The following is a 15749-nucleotide window of genomic DNA, read 5'->3' on the forward strand; positions in this document are numbered from 1 at the left end:
TGATTGATTCTCATCAATTTAGCTGCTGAATGTAATGTTCTGCTGAAGCTTGGCTAGCCATGTCTAATCTTTTTAGACTGAAGCATTAGACTAACATTGCATGATTTCTGGAATTCTTATTAAAAGTTTTGAATCTCTTTATTCTCTTTTCCATATGATTTTCGAAAAATCACAAAAAAATTTATAAAATCATAAAAATAAAAAATATTTTATGTATCTTAGTGTCAATTTTTAAGTTTGGTGTCTTGCATGCATTGTTTATTTGATCTTAGTTGCATTTTTTATTGTTTCTCATCATTAAAAATTCAAAAATATGTTCAAAATTGTGTCTTTTCAAGTCAATAATACAGAGAATTGAAGATTCAGAACATTCAGCAGAGGAATTAAACAGAAAAAGCTGGGCGTTCAAAACGCCCAATGAAGAAGGAAAACTGGCGTTTAAACGCCAGCCAGGGTACTTGGCTGGGCGTTTAACGCCCAAAAAGGTAGCATTTTGGGCGTTAAACGCCAGAATGGATACCATTCTGGGCGTTTAATGCCAGGAGGACACTAGAGGGAAGATTTTGTTTTTAATCCAATTTTTTTTTTCAAATCTTCATAATTTTTCAAAATCAAATCTTTTTCAAATCATATCTTTTCAATCATATCTTTTCCAAATAAATTTCTTTCCATTTTTTTTTACTATTTTCGAAAATACTTGCTAACAATTAATGATTTGATTCAAAAATTTCAAGTATGTTACTTTCTTGTTAAGAAAGGTTTAAAATCTGAATCATATCTTTTAAATTTCTTGTTAGCCAAGTCATTAATTTTAAAATCAAATCTTTTTAAATTATTTTTCAATCATAGTCTTTCAATCATATCTTTTTAAAACCATATCTTTTCAATCATATCTTCTTAATCACATCTTTTTCAAAATTAAGTTTCAATCATATCTTTTTGACTTCTAATTTCAAAATCTTTTTCAAAATTTCTTTTAATTTCAAAATCTTTTACTTTAATTTCGAAAATTCTTCCCCTCTTTTCACACCCTTCTATTTAAGGACTAACACTCCTCCTCAATGAGCAATTCGAACTCTATCCCGCTTGATAAGTTCGAATTCTCTCTTCTCTACCTCCTCCTTCTATTCTTCTTTTCCCCTGACATCTCAAGGAATCTCTATACTGTGACATATAGGATTCCATATTTTCTTCTTCTCTCTTTTCATATGAGCAGGAGTAAGGACAAAGACATTCTTGTTGAGGCTGATCCTGAACCTGAAAGGACCTTGAAGAGAAAGCTAAGAGAAGCTAAAGTACAACTCTCTATAGAGGACCTAACAGAGCTTTTCAAACAAGAAGAAGACATGGCAGCCGAAAACAACAACAATGCCAACAATACAAGGAAGGTGCTTGGTGACTTTACTGCACCTACTCCTGACTTCTATGGGAGAAGCATCTCAATCCCTGCCATTGGAGCAAACAAATTTGAGCTTAAGCCTCAATTAGTTTCTCTAATGCAATAGAATTGCAAGTTTTATGGACTTCCATTGGAAGATCCTCATCAGTTCTTAGCTGAATTCTTGTAAATCTGTGACACTGTCAAGACCAATGGGGTTGATCCCGAGGTCTACAAGCTTATGCTTTTTCCCTTTGCTGTAAGAGACAAAGCTAGAACATGGTTGGATTCACAACCTAAAGAAAGCCTGAACTCTTGGGAAAAGCTAGTTAATGCCTTCCTGGCAAAGTTCTTTCCACCTCAAAAATTGAGCAAGCTTAGAGTGAAAGTCCAAACCTTCAGACAGAAGGAAGGTGAATTCCTCTATGAAGCTTGGAAAAGATACAAGCAACTGATTAGAAGGTGTCCTTCTGACATCCTTTCAGAATGGATCATCATAGGTATCTTCTATGATGGTCTGTCTGAACTGTCCAAAATGTCATTGGACAGCTCTGCTGGAGGATCTCTTCATCTGAAGAAGACGCCTGCAGAAGCTCAGGAACTCATTGAAATGGTTGCAAATAACCAATTCATGTACACCTCTGAAAGGAATCCTGTGAATAATGGGACAAATCAGAAGAAAGGAGTTCTTGAGATTGATACTCTGAATGCCATACTGGCTCAGAACAAAATATTGACTCAACAAGTCAATATGATTTCTCAAAGTCTATTTGGAATGCAAGCAGCAACAGGCAGTACCAAAAAAGCTTCATCTGAAGAAGAAGCTTATGATCCTGAGAACCCAGCAATGGAAGAGGTGAATTACATGGGAGAACCCTACAGAAACACCTATAATCCTTCATGGAGAAATCATCCAAACTTCTCATGGAAGGATCAACAGAGGCCTCAACAAGGCTTCAACAACAATAATGGTGGAAGAAATAGGTTTAGCAATAGCAAGCCTTTTCCTTCATCTTCTCAACAATAGATAGAGAATTCTAAGAGCCATTCTGACTTGGCAACCATAGTCTCTGATCTAATTAAAACCACTCAAAGCTTCATGACTGAAACAAGGTCCTCCATTAGAAATCTGGAGGCACAAGTGGGTCAGCTGAGCAAGAAAGTTACTGAATTTCCTCCTAGTACTCTTCCAAGCAATACAGAAGAAAATCCAAAAGGAGAGTGCAAGGCCATTAACATGACCCACACGGCGAACTTGGAGAGGAGGAAGAGGCAGTGACCTCCACTAAGGAAGACCTCAATAGACGTCCACTGGCCTCCAAGGAGTTCCCTAATAAGGAACCATGGGAATCTGAGGCTCACACTGAGGCCATAGAGATTCCATTGAATCTACTTCTACCATTCATGAGCTCTGATGAGTATTCTTCCTCTGAAGAGGATAAAGATGTTACTAAAGAACAAGTTGCTAAGTACCTTGGAGCAATCATGAAGCTAAATGCCAAGTTATTTGGTAATGAGACTTGAGAAGATGAACCCCCATTTCTCATCAAAGAACTGGATGAATTGACTAAGCAGAGATTACCTCTGAAGAGGCAAGATCCTGGAAAGTTCTCAATACCTTGTACCATAGGCACCATGACCTTTGAAAAGGCTATGTGTGACCTAGGGTCAAGCATAAACCTCATGCCTCTCTTTGTAATGGAGAAACTAGGAATTTTTGAGGTACAAGCTGCAAGAATCTCATTAAAGATGGCAGACAATTCAAGGAAACAAGCTTATGGACTTGTAGAGGATGTATTGGTAAAGGTTGAAGACCATTACATCCCTGTTGATTTCATAATCTTAGAGACTGGGAAGTGTGTGGATGAAGCCATCATCCTTGGTAGACCCTTCCTAGCCACAGCAAAACTGTGATTAATGTAGACAGAGGAGAATTAGTCCTTCAAGTGAATGAGGACTCCCTTGTGTTTAAGGCTCAAGGATCTCCCTCTATAACCATGGAGAGGAAGCATGAAAAGCTTCTCTCAACGCAGAGTCAAACAAAATCCCCACATTCAAACTCTAAGTTTGGTGTTGGGAGGCCACAACCAAACTCTAAGTTTGGTGTTGAGAGACCATCATCATGCTCTGAGTATCTGTGAGGCTCCATGAGAGCCCACTGTCAAGCTACTGACATTAAAGAAGCGCTTGTTGGGAGGCAACCCAATTTTATTTATTCTCCATTGTTATTTTATGTTTTCTGTAGGTTGATGATCATGAGAAGTAACAAAAACAAGTGAAAAAGCAAAAATAGAATGAAAAATAGCACACCCTGGAGGAGAAACTTGCTGGCGTTTAAACGCTAGTGAGGGTAGCAGAATGGGCGTTTAATGCCAGAAATGGGCACCAGACTGGCGTTTAACGCCAGAAAAGGGCAAGAAGATGGCGTTAAACGCCAGAAATGGGCAGCAACCTGACGTTTAACGCCAGGATTGGCAAAAAAGGGCGTTTTGCACGCCACTTGGTGCAGGGATGAAAAATCCTTGACACCACAGGATCTGTGGACCCCACAGAATCCCCACCAACCTCAACTCACTCTCTCTCACTTCTTCACACCTTTTCATAACTCTCTTTCCCAAATAACCTCCACCAATCACCTCCATTACTCCTCCAAAACCATCATACAATCCACCTACACCCACCCACTCAAATTCAAACCATCACTCCTTTCTTTTCCACATCATAATCACCTAAAACCCCCTTGGCCGAACAATTCACCCACCTCCATCTCCTCCATATCTTCTTCTTCTCCTCCTTTCTTTATTCTTTTGCTCGAGGACGAGCAAACCGTTTAAGTTTGGTGTGGAAAAGCTCAGCTTTTTTGTTTTTCCATAACCATTTATGGCACCTAAGGCCGGAGAAACCTCTAGAAAGAGGAAAGGAAAGGAAATTGCTTCCACCTCCGAGTCATGGGAGATGGAGAGATTCATCTCAAAGGTCCATCAAGACCACTTCTATGAAGATTGTGGCCAAGACTCCTCATTGAAGAGGACAAGCCCATCACTAAGAAAAGGATGGAGCAAACAAGAGAGCCCACTCATGGACCTCAACAAGAGCATGAGGAAAATCCTCATCATGAAATCCCTGAGATGCCTCAAGAGATGCATTTTCCTCCACAAAACTATTGGGAACAAATCAACACCTCCTTAGGAGATTTAAGTTCCAATATGGGACAACTAAGGGTGGAGCACCAAGAGCATTCCATCCTCCTCCATAAAATTAGAGAAGACCAAAGAACCATGAGAGAGGAGAAACAAAGGCAAGGAAGAGACATTGAGGAGCTCAAGCACTCCATAAGATCTTCAAGAGGAAGAACAAGCCGCCATCACTAAGATGGACCCATTCTTTAATTTCCTTGTTCTTTATTTTCTGTTTTTCGAATTTTTATGCTTTTATTACATGATCACTAGTGTCTAAGTGTCTATGCCTTAAAGTTATGAAAATGAGTCCATCACCTTTCTTAAATGAAAAATGTTTTTAATTGAAAAAGAAAAAGAAGTGCATGAATTTCAAATTTTAAAATAGTTTAGTTATTTTGATGTGGTGGCAATACTTTTGTCTTTCTGAATGAATACTTGAACAGTGCATATTTTTGAATTTGTTGATTCATGAATGTTAAAAATTGTTGGCTCTTGAAAGAATGATGGAAAAGGAGAAATGTTATTTGATAATCTGAAAAATCATAAAATTGATTCTTGAAGCAAGAAAAAGCAGTGAAAAGCTTACAGAAAAAAAGATATATGCGAAAAAAAAGAAGAGAAAGAAAAAGAAAAAGCAAGCAGAAAAAGCCATTAGCCCTTAAAACCAAAAGGCAAGGGTAAAATAAAAAGGATCCAAGGCTTTGAGCATCAATGGATAGGAGGGTCCACAGGAATAAAATCCTGGCCTAAGTGGTTAAACCAAGCTGTCCCTAACCATGTGCTTGTGGCGTGAAGGTGTCAAGTGAAAACTTGAGACTGAGCGGTTAAAGTCGTGGTCCAAAGCAAAAAAAAGAGTGTGCTTAAGAGCTCTGGACACCTCTAATTGGGGACTCTAGCAAAACTGAGTCACAATCTGAAAAGGTTCACCTAGTTATGTGTCTGTGGCATTTATGTATCCGGTGGTAATACTGGAAAACAAAGTGCTTAGGGTCACGGCCAAGACTCATAAAATAGCTGTGTTCAAGAATCAACATACTTAACTAGGAGAATCAATAACACTATCTAAATTCTGAGTTCCTATAGATGTCAATCATTCTGAACTTCAAAGGATAAAGTGAGATGCCAAAACTGTTCAGAAGCAAAAAGTTAAAAGCCCCGCTCATCTAATTAATACTGATCTTCATAGATGTTTTTGGAATTCATTATATATTCTCTTCTTTTTATCCTATTTGATTTTCAGTTGCTTGGGGACAAGCAACAATTTAAGTTTGGTGTTGTGATGAGCGGATAATTTATACGCTTTTTGGCATTATTTTTAGTATGTTTTTAGTATACTTTAGTTAGTTTTTGTTATGTTTTTATTAGTTTTTAAATAAAAATCACATTTGTAGACTTTACTATGAGTTTGTGTGTTTTTCTGTGATTTCAGGTATTTTCTGGCTGAAATTGAGGGACCTGAGCAAAAATCTGATTTAGAGGCTGAAAAAGGACTGCAGATGCTGTTGGATTCTGACCTCCCTGCACTCGAAGTGGCTTTTCTGTAGCTACAGAAGCCCAATTGGTGCGCTCTCAATTGCGTTGGAAAGTAGACATCCTGGGCTTTCCAGCAATATATAATAGTCCATACTTTACCCAAAATTTGATGGCCCAAACCGGCGTTGCAAGTCAGCATAGAAATTCTAGCGTCAAAACGCCAGAACTGGCATAAAAGCTGGAGTTAAACGCCCAAACTGGTATAAAAGCTGGCGTTTAACTCCAAGAAAAGTCTCTACACGTGAAAGCTTCAATGCTCAGCCCAAGCACACACCAAGTGGGCCCGGAAGAAGATTTCTGCATTAATTACCTATTTTTGTAAACCCTAGGCTACTAGTTCTCTATAAATAGGACCTTTTGTTATTGTATTTTCATCTTGGTTCTTCTGGTTCCCCCTCTGGGGCCGAAGCCAATGAACACCTCTATTACTTTTATATTTTCAATGGTGGAGTTTCTACACACCATAGATTAAGGTGGGGAGCTCTGCTGTTCTACATGAATTAATATAATTACTACTGTTCTTCTATTCAATTCACGCATGCTTCTTCTCTAAGATATTTATTCGTTCTTCAACTTGATGAATGTGATGATCCGTGACACTCATCATCATTATCACCTATGAACATGTGCCTGACAACCACCTCTGTTCTACTAGCAATGGCTTGAATGCGTATCTCTTGGATTTCTAATCTAAGATTGGAACCTTCGTGGTATAGGCTAGAATTATTGGCGGTCATTCTTGAGATTCGGAAAGTCTAAACCTTTGGCGCCATTGATGATCACAATTTCGTGCACCACTTGTCTTTGGGTCAAGTTTTTTTCTCTCTGCCGTAATGGTGTTAGCATATGCTAAACACCCAAAGACTCTCTAAAGGTGCACTTACTTGATTCTGGTTTAATTAAGTTTGATCATTAGGTTTTAATTTGTGGAGTTTTTGAGTATTTAAGGATTCAGAAAATCCTGAATCGAGAAACTGATTACTCCCGCACACTTTTGAACCCTAATTTTTGGTTTTGCATCATGAGCAACTAATCTCCTCTGTTAAAGTTAGGAGCTCTGCTGATTCTTATGGATTAATGTTATTGCTTTCCTATTTTTGATATATGCATTGATGTTTTCTTAAGAAACAAGTTTTCATTCTTCATCACAAGGATTTGAATATATTGGAAAATAGTTTGAAACTGAATTGAATTCTATATTCATTTTGGAAAAGTTGTTTGTTAGAATTAAGCTTGAAAACTTCTTCTCATGATTCTCTGGGTTTTAAACTTGGCTTGATAAGTGACATTAAATCAACTAGGGTTAGGGCTTAAGAATTATGTGGTTTCTGAATCAGTGAACGTGCTTAATCTCTTTTCTTCATTAATTGACTAAGAAATTAGTAATTAATTTAGGTTAAAGAGAAATTGAATCACCAAGAAATTGAGATTTGGTTAATTAAGGTTCACCGTGAGATACATCTTTGCATAATTAAGGTAGAAAGTTAAAAGCATTTATCTTGAAAGTCTTAACATCTTTGAAACCTTAAAGTTTTACTTATATCACTTTTTACACTCATTCACTGCTACCCTTATTTATATTGTTGTTTTAGTGTTTAATTCATCACAATTTAAGTTTTTTATTGTCTGACTAGAATAGTCAATTAACCACTGCTTGCTTAGTCCGTTAATCATGGTGGGAACAATAACCCACTCACCGTGGTATTACTTGATACAATTCGGTGCACTTGTCGAGTTGTGGTTTTGCAAAATTCCGCATCACAAGCCAAGAATGTTAGAATTTAATAAAAAAACCTACAGGCTTACAGCGAGATAAGTGGCTAGGAAGTGAATTTAAACAAGTCCTTTGTTTTCTTTAGTAATAATACCCTTCAAGGAGAGCAAACAATTTTATCTAATATTCTTCAGGTTCCTCGTATTAGCTCAAAGAACAAGTACTTGAGACTACTATCGATGGTGCACAAATAAAAAAAAGGAGACATTTGGCTATATACATGATAAAATGTCAAGGAAATTGCAACACTAGAAGCGTGACTTGCTCTCAACAAGCGGAAGAGAGGTGCTTATAAATTCAGTTAGATCTGCAATCCCAATTTACACTCTAGCATATTTCAAATTACCCAACACACTTATTAATGAAATACAGAGGAGCATGATACAGTTCTAGTGGGATCAGAAGCAAGGCGAGAGGAAAATGCAATGGATTAAATGGGATATATTATGCAGAATAAAAAATCAAGGCGGTCTAGGTTTCAAGGATTTGAAGGCTTTTAATTTAGCATTGCTGGAAAACCAGGGTTAGAGATTGATAACTAAAACAAATTCTCTAGTTTTCAAAGTGTTTAAAAGTAGATACTTTCGATTTTCCTCATTCCTAAAAGAAGATGTGGGTTTGAACCTGTCTTGGGCCTGGAGAAGTTTACCAGAAGGGCAAAAAGTGCTGGAAAAAGGAGTTTATTGGCAAATTGGGAGATAATCTATAGTGAGTATTTGGGGAGAAAACTGGATTAAGAACTACCCAGTTATCTTGAGACCTCAGCAACAGACTAATTTGCTATGGGTTAGTCAATTAATATCAGAAGAGGAAACCTGAGATACACAACTAATACAGAATAACTTTATCCCAGACGCCGCTCAAGCAATTTTGCAAACATCAATTCATCAAGATAGAGACAAGATTATATGGAGCAAAGAAAGAAATGGTACTTACTCAGTTAATACAGGTATGCTATTGGGTTCCAATTTTATCATCCCTTATTGAAGCTCTATCGGAATTATTTAGGAATAAAAGCCTATGGAAGGAAGTGTGGAATGTTAATAACCCAGCAAAAATTAAAGTTTTTCTATGGAATTCTATGCATGGAGGATTACCTATGAGGAAAAAAAATTCATACCAGAATCGAAGAAATTTTTGAAATTTGCCCTCAGTGCCATCAGTTTTCAGAAATGCTGACCCATTATTTGATAAAATGTTCTCATATTCGACGAGCCCGGCATCTATTGGAAACACCAATCCCACAGGTAGATGATGATGCGATGCTAGAAGACTGGAAGAAATGGTGGATGGCAGTGGTGAATAGTGCAAGACAAGTTGAAAATGGAAAGAAAAAATCAGTCTTACTCCCATGGTGTTATGGAAGATATGGAATGCAAGAAACATGAAGAATTTTGAAGATAAAGAGATCTTTATGCAAGAAATCGTTAATGTTGCATCCAGATTAAAGTTTTTCATTGTATTTTTTCATTGTGTTTTTTCTTTTCTATTTTTCTCTCTCAAAGTTGCTTGAAGTGCTTTTCTTTTGGGTTTTTCCTTTTTTATGTGATGTTCAGATTGAACCTTTAGAGTGATTGAGAATGTACTCATTTACCCCTCAATTATTTAATAAATTACTACTTTTGTTAAAAAAACTACTTCCTTATTTATGAGAGAATTTATTAAGAAACCGATTACATCCCAGATCCTAACCTGTTCCAAAAATCTCTAAACTGGCACCCAAACTAGCTTAGACTCTATACTCACCTAATCCCTCTAAACTACAAAAGCGAGGGAAAGTATGTTCTAGGTCTTCAAAACTCAAGTCAAGTTGAACGTCATTAAAAGGCAAAATATCGTCTACTACTTCTCTGCACGATCATACTTCATCATGGGTAGCTTACTGGTACTCCATCAGATAGCTACATATCAGGATCCTCGTACGGAGAATCTAAGTTAAAATTCATAGATAGACGGGGTGTAGACGTTGGCTAGTCTTATGTTATATGCATATAAACAGAGAACGAAGTTCGTCCTAGACTTAGAAGACTACCTAGAGCGGAATCCTCTTTGCAGAACGATCAGTCACGGGTCATGGGAAGAATACTCCTGCTTCCATCTGACGGGGGAGAGAAGGGATAAGAACTAGGAAGTTCTTAATAGATTCGGGCTAATTAGTAATGTTAATCGGCTCCGTTGTGCTTGTCAGTCAGTATTATATTTTACAGTAAACAAAAGAAAAAAAAGGAATATGGATAGATAGAGAAAACAAAAAAAATAGAGAAATACAAGAAATTAAAAAAACAAAGAAATACACAAGAAGCAGAATACAGTCATAGAAAATGCATAATAGAGAACGATGTACACGCAGGGATGATGCATATCTAGCCCTAATGCAGGTAATGAACTCATCTGTCGGTTTCTACCTGCTCCCGATGTAATCCGAAGCAACTGAAATGGGTATGGTTATTTCAGTAAGCATAAGTACGGTTCTCACTAATCGACATATGCAATCATATCCTCTGTAAGCAAACTTTGCTTTATAGGTGCGACATTCTAGCCGTGTATGAATTGATATCCTCTCCAAGTGATCCCAGGCTATCAGTTGCAGGTGCAGCCCTCAATGGCTGTGTATCACCGGAGAACATTCTGTGGTCGTATCACTATCTATCTGTCTGCCTCAATGTAGTAGATGACATACAATTGATGAACATACCATAATTGATTTACTCTTTATTCTCTTTCTCTTTGCCTCTTTGTTCTACTTTTGTTCCTCTTCTTAACATTTGCATGTATAGATTATGTCAATTTCGATATGAATAATCAGCCTACTCCAAGCATAGATTCATTAAGTCTATGTTGAATCAGTTTGATTTTTCATATAATACCTAAACACAAATTAAACACTAAAGTTGTCTTCCTAAAACTTTTAGAAAAAAATTGCCTTTTCGTTATTATTTTATTACTAAATAATTTTTAATAATATTTTATCATATATTTTTGAAAATTACAAGTTGACCCAAAAATTTTATGAAAAATATATTTTGGCCCATTAATTTTTATATTTATACTTTAACCCCCTAAAATTTTATGTTTATGCTTTTTCTTCTAAGACATAAAAATATTTGCACTTTGACCCCTAACAAGATCAAAGAGCTGTTCTTGAGTGTTCTTGAGCATATTCAAAGTGTTCTTTGTGCTCTTCGTAAATTCTTCAAATTCTTTCTTCAATTTTGACCCTTTTTCAATTTTTTCAGTAACTGATTTTTTTCTAAAATTCAAATTAAATTAGTAGCCACTAAAATTTCATGATTTTCACTTGATTTCAATACAAATTCATCCCCAATTTACGGCCTAGGGTTCGAATTTTCAGCAGCCCTTAAGAACAAAATTTATAGCTTGAATATCATCAAATTTTATCAAATTTTTATCAAAATTTTACCAAGAATCACTCATATAATCAATCAATTTCAAACATAACTAAACCATACAATAATCACACAACTCAAACACAATTAATCAAGATTAATTTCACCAAATCCTACCTTGATTTGCTGCCTCAAATTCGGTTGCTCCTTGAAGTGTTCTTAAAGCACTTTTTCCTCCTAAATCCAATCAAGAACAACTTTAAAACTCAAAACCATCAACTAACCGAAACTCCAGTAGAAGTTTAGAAAGGATATCCTCACCTTAAACCTACCAAAAATTGAAGTTTCTTGGCCCACAAATCACCTTAAGCAAGAGAGCTATGGAAGAACATCAAGAAAATACAAGTTTCAAGCATGGCTCTCAAAACTGAATTAAACAAAGGGATAAGCAGCCACCACACCTGAATTTGAACCATGAAAAATCACATGATTTTGAAGAGGAATAAGAGAGGATCATTTTAATCGGTTTGGAATTTTGATTTGAGTTTTGGTTTGGAAGAAATCAAGATTTGAAGTTCTATGTGTTTAAAGTTTTCTCTCTTTTCTTTCTCTCTTATTTTTGGCTATTGAAGGTGGAAATAAGCAGCTTGGAGTATCTTGGGTGGTGGAAAAAAATGTGCTTGATGATGATTGGCTAGTTAGGGAGGTGGTTGAAAAATATCTCAAGTGTATAATTACTAAAACTAGATGTATTAGAACACACACTTAACAACACATCTAGATATTAATATCTGAGCTACTAGTATAGATGACACTAGTAACAAGATTAATTAACATGAAAATAGAAGATATATGATGAGACATTAGCATTACTAAAGTCATCAGAGAGTACTGGTATTAACCTTCACTAGTAGACTGTGAGTCCGGTTAAATTTATCTCCTATTTTTAACAAAAACAGATCAATTAATATTAAAATATTATTCAACCAGCTCTAATATTAATATAATAATAATATTATATTATTATTTTTCTTCTCTCACGAATCGAGTTCGGCTCGTCAAATTGAGACTAATTACGAAAACTAGAATCTAAAACTCCTAATCAAAGTGGCTCAAAAACTAGGTTCTTCGCGACTTTGTCGTCGAGCTTATCTCAGAAAAAGTTCTTACTTAATGATGATATAAGGATGATGTAGGTTGAGGTGCTTGATGATACAATAGAGGAGCTTCCTTTATTAAACTTCCAAAAACTCCGCTTCTTCAGAAAAAGTCTCATGTATTCGAAAACTAGGTTGTTACAATAAACCTTAACCACCCCACCGGACCAAGTCCAGCCTACTACTGAACTCGCTTGTACATCCAAGTTGTAGGAGAGAATTCTTGCATGCAAAATTTGGTGAAGAGGAGAATAAACCTTCTCAAGGTATCACTCCCCAACCGACCATAGATCTAAAATTCGGAGATCCGAATAAAAAATGTGAATATAATCCATCTCATTACATAACTATTCCTCTTTTCTTCATTTGGAGAACCAAAAATTTTGGTCCAAATTCTCAATGCACTAATCAAAACCATCCTTCAAAATATTTCAAATTTTGCCAAACATAAGATCTGTTATCCGTAGAATGACTAAAAGCGTAAAAAAGAAAAAGATATTTAGTATATTTCTTGTAGTATTAGGCATTAAACTTACAATAATTTTTTTTTCTCGAACGAGTATTTAAACCAAACTAATTAAATCAGATCGAATCAATTTTGATAAAGTAATTGAGTTACAAGTACCTGTTTATATCGCTACTTTTTATCTTAAAATTTCAAAAGTTTTGTTTTAATACAAATATTTTACTAAAAAGTATATAATTCTTTGTCCTTCTCAAATAATTGTTCACTTTTGAAATTTTATTGTTCAGAAATAATTATATATTTAGAAAATTTATGCAACGTTACATTGGTTATCTTTTCTCAATTATATTTAGTAATACTAATATAGTGGAAGAGAGAATAAACTGAAAAATTATTAAGGATAATTTTGTAAAATAATTCTTAACTTCTTCAAACTTTTATAAAATTTTGAATAAAATTCCACCTGACCCTTAACAATTTCGTTAATTCTCATTCCATTCTTCATCGATTAGAAAATAACATTGTGACTCCTAACAATTAATTATGTCAGGTATTTTATTCCTTTTGTTAATATTTTTATTTAGAACTAACGGATTTTGCCTACGTATCACGTTAGCTGATGATGTGTCAAGAAACCATTCCAAGGGACAAAACGTCTTTTGCCGTGTCAGTAATACGCTGCAATAAAATAGGACAATTAACCCTAAAAAAAATTTTAGGAGACATTTAAACTCTTAACTAATTAAAACGTTGACACATAAATCCATAATGAACCATAAAATAAGACAAGTATCCCTCAATTTCTTTCTCCTCTTTCTCTTTTTCTTTTTCTTTTTCTTTTTCCCTTTCAATAATCATTTTCTTCTTGATTTCCAATACAAATTTTATGTCCCCATCTTTGCAATATCTTTCTATTAGTATTGTGAACATGATCTTGATAAATTTTAAACCTATCTCACTAATCTCATTCACAACTTTTCTAACTTTTTTCAAATTGCGGATCTTGCAAAGGCCATTTATCAACGCATTGTACATGATCAAATCCGGCCTAATGCCTTGTTTCATCATTATTTGAAAATTCTTTCAGGCTAGATCAATTTTTCATATTTGCATTGTCCATCAATCAAAATGGTAAAAGTAACATCATTCGAGATCAACCCTTTCTTGCACATGTCTCAAAGAAGAAGAAGCAGCAGCAACATCAAAGAACTAAGGCTACTACCAACCAAGGCCAACAACCTAGCAAGTACGATGACTTGTTGAAATTTAGGGATACTTATCCTATTTCATGGTTCATTCTAGGTTTATGTTTAAATTAATTAGGGGTTTAAGTGTCTCCTAAAAAAATTTTAGGGATTTAATTGTCCTATTTTATTGCAGTATATTGCTACATGACAGGAGACATTTTGTCCTTTGGAATTGTTCCTTGATACGTCATCAGCTAATGTGACACGTAGGTAAAATTCATTAACTCTAGACGAAAACATTAACGAAGGGGTAGAATGTTTGATGGAGTTAATCGTTAGAGGCCACAATGTCATTTTTCAATCGATGAGGAGTGGAATGAGAGATAGCGAAATAGTTAGAGATCGATGTAGGATTTTACTCTATACTTTTTTTATTATTTTATTTTTAATCTATATGAATAAATATTTACAAAATAAAGATTATTTGAAAGATCTTACAATTTTTTAGTTGATTATAATATCCTTCAATTTAAGAGGTCAAGAATTAATTTATTGTTAAATTCCATTTAGGGTTGATTATGTTAAAGTGAAACACAGCTATTGGGCCGAGTTACTCAGCTTCTTAGTTGGTTGGGACCATAAAAATTTCCAAAGCAATGAAACTGAATAAAGAACGAATAGTTTCAATTCAAACTATGAGAAGCTGAAATGTCATGTTGTTGCAACTGGCTTAGCTGCCATATGTAGTCCCATTCCTGTTGTTTTTATCGACTGTAAAGTTGCAGCGAAACAGTCTAAATAAAGCTGCAGTCATTTTCCATAGGCTGCCACCACCAATGCGTTATTCTAGTCGCCATTATTTATGTCTCATTCATTACTTTAATCAAGAGCGTCACCAAAGAGGAAATTATAAATAAATAAAACTAGAAGCTAGAATCAGGAACAACTTACTATAAATAACGCAACTCAAATAAAATATATGCACTAGTGGAACTTTTAAATTCTTGGGCTAAATAATTATGGGGCATTAGCTTAAATTTGTTTTAAAAAATTTGTGACGATAATTTAGTTAATATTTTTTGTGATAAAAGATTAGCTTTAGTGAAGCAAGCATTAATCATTTTTATTTGATATTGATGTTATATAAAATCAATGTGTCTTTTTATCTTTATGGATATAAGTCTCATATTAGATCAATATTTAAATATACTTGATAGATCACATGATTTGACACGTTGGAGATTTCTTCTTGTTGAAAAATTAGTGATGTCTCTATATGGCGAATAAAACTTGGACTAAAATATATGAAATTTAGACAAAAATTTCCCAACTTTATTATTATTATTACAATTATTATTGTTATTATTATTTTGGTTTCTGTGGTCCATGAAAAGAAATTAATCCTTTTTTAATATTTTGAAAGAACTCTTAAGAAAAACTAAGGCCTAAATATTTTATTAAAAAATGAATTATGGGTTTAAGAAGCATGTACTAATAAAGTACTTTAACCAATTAAATTCAGAAATTTAAATAATTATTCATGTAATGGATAAAAGAACTATTATAATAATTATGTCAATACATAATTAAATGATAGTACGTGTTAAAAGTCAGTATATTCAAATTAAGTTCTTAAAAAATACAAATAAATAGAAAAATTTAAAAATCTTGAAAAAATTTTAACTTATACTAAAAGAATCCAATAACATTTGTCATTTTAATTATTTA

Source organism: Arachis ipaensis, chromosome B06, assembly GCF_000816755.2.
Source record: "Arachis ipaensis cultivar K30076 chromosome B06, Araip1.1, whole genome shotgun sequence".
NCBI lineage: Eukaryota > Viridiplantae > Streptophyta > Magnoliopsida > Fabales > Fabaceae > Arachis > Arachis ipaensis.